The following is a 2,713-nucleotide window of genomic DNA, read 5'->3' on the forward strand; positions in this document are numbered from 1 at the left end:
GTGGTTAATGGTGCCCTGGAAATCCAGAGTTCTTGCGAATTTGAATTTGCTCAGCGAGTTACTCTGGCATCGAGCTCATTAACTATACGCTTGTAGCCGAGCTGCACCAATCACTGATTGATGCAATCTGCAACTTTCATTACTCATGCCAGACCCTTAATCTTTCGCATTTGGGTCTGGATTTCCAAGCAAGGTTAATGGTACATTTTGTAAAACATATACAAAATCAGCAATGCAGAGCAACAGTCACCTTCTATTATAACAGAAGCTGTGTAAACAACTCAAATCCGTGTATTAATTAAGATGCTTCAATATATTTTAATCCGCATCCCGATTTACCTGTGTGATGATGTATTTTATCTATTACACCAAAACACAAAAGTACTTCTTGCACAAGAAATTGCACACATAAATTCAGCTTTGCAGCACACACAAAAACGCCTTCAGGGACCGGTGGGGTTTAAGTCTCCCCAGATAGATGCTGTCATTTACTTTGTTGTCCCCTCCACAGAAACAGGGATGCTGTTTTTAAAGACAGAAATGTTTCAAATATGGATAAGTTGGAGGGAAATAAACAGACTGCGACACAGAGGACGGTCCCCCGTCTGTTTAGGACGATAAGAGAGCATCTTTGAAGTCCACTGCAGCCGAGTTTAAGTTTCTGTTGCAATAGTCCTTTGTTCACAGACCTTATAAATTGAGCATTTTAAAGGCTAAATTAACTTTGTGTCTGATTCCTAACAGTGAAACTGTAAAATGGTGAATGCCATCTATAGGAGAAACAATTTCATCCTCATCACCGCCACAGTATTGTGTCACTAGTTCTGTTTATTCTGGTATTGTTTTACCACCGTGATCCAATATAATTCGTAGTAAATAATAGATTATTGTTTTCAGGCACATCGAGCTACTATTTTACTATGAACCGATACATCGGTTGCTCTTGTGTTTTCTGACAAAGTAGCTGCTGAAGGAGTGTTTGCTGTATAGTTTTAAAGCTCATTTGCTGTTACCATGGTTCCCACAAGTGTTGTCAAAGCAATTGGGACTAATATCTTAAGGATTCCAACTTCAAACAACTGGGCTGGTCAGAGAAACCAAGTTACAGAGCTAATCTGAAAACATGTTCACTTGCAGTGGTGAGCGGCTGTGAATCCGCATATACAAGTCAGTGATCAGTGATTTTTCTGTTACAGCAATGCGGACAGTGTCTAAAGTCTTTTACCAAACACATGCAGACCAATTAGTGTCCTGGTTACATGTACACATTGCTATGAAATTAGTGTTCTCCAGGAGAAATGGAACAGGGGAAATTAAAGGCCCAGTGTGTAATGTGTTTATGATCAAAATTAGTGTTATCCTTTTCCATGAATATTTACCACCACCATCAATTCAAAAGTATTCCTTTTGGCATGAAATTTTACATTTGCATTTGCGTGAACTGGGGTAGACGCTCCATATGCATGCGTCATCTTGAAATACGTTAGCCAGTGTGGGACATCAGGGCATACTGCTCTGCCTTTCGCTATCACATGATAAACTTACACGTGCTGCTGGTAGGTGTCATCGCTTCCCGGCCCTTATCTTTTTCTTTTCTTCTTTTTTCTATCTTATTGTAAGGATATTAAAAAGAGCAAGAGACTGGGTTTTTTTTTGAAGCGTGAAGGCTACCGTAGCTGCAATACGTACTTGTGAACTGCATGGCGCGAGAGATTTGATAGCGATAAATGATTTCAACACTAGATAGGAATGCTTCCTACACATTGGACCTTTAAAAAGGTTTCTCTGAACCCAGACCCTGACTAACGGGTTTCTGATGTTTACTGCACTAAGCTGACTGTGTTACTCCCATGCAGGTAAACACACGGCATGTGTCTTTCCAGAACCAAGGACAGTCACACATATCCCAAAACCTGGGCAACTAAATGTAAAACAATCTGTTCCATTAGTTATGTGCTATTTTTGGGACGTAGATGAGCCAACCCTTTGTTGGGGACCAGTGTGTCAAAAAACACTTTGTGGACAAAACAGAGCCGGAGTTGAAACCAGCTCTACTGAGCTACAGCCTCCTTCAACAGCATCACCAAACATAAGATAAAAGACATTTCTTTCAGACTTTGATCAACTCTAAAACATCACACTCTGCCAGTGGTGGAAATGTAGTTACAATCTTGCATCAGACATTAAATAAATCATGCTCAAACGGATATATCTATGATATCAACATGATAAAAAGATCCTGTATTGCATCTTACAGTGACTGTGATGCAACACTGCTTCCCCTCCAACACCAGCAGGACCAACACACCCTCTTATTCCAAACCCAGCAATCACTGTCACAGCCAAAACATCTCTTTATCTCCCAGTCAGAGTAATTAAAAGCCTACTCCAGTTGTAAAAGTTACAGCAAAATGCTCTCCCTGCTCAAGTACCATGATGTATTCTTAGAGCCAAACCAAACAACCACCTATTTTATTCTGGACATGGGATGTAAGCAGTCTCACTCCTCCCTCCTCCTTTACTATTCATTTTACTGAGTAATATCACATAGCTGCCCTCTGGAAAGCTTGCCTGCCTGCCTCTGAAACTATCCCCATGATGCTTTCACCATTTTTGGTGGGTGGCGGACCTGGCCGCCCACCTCTCCATTATCACCTCATTAGCGGGCTGTAAACTGGCCCACCCTCCATTTTGGCTCCAGCCTCAATCAGCC

The sequence above is a fragment of the Etheostoma spectabile genome, chromosome 14 (assembly GCF_008692095.1).
Source record: "Etheostoma spectabile isolate EspeVRDwgs_2016 chromosome 14, UIUC_Espe_1.0, whole genome shotgun sequence".
Classification (NCBI taxonomy): domain Eukaryota; kingdom Metazoa; phylum Chordata; class Actinopteri; order Perciformes; family Percidae; genus Etheostoma; species Etheostoma spectabile.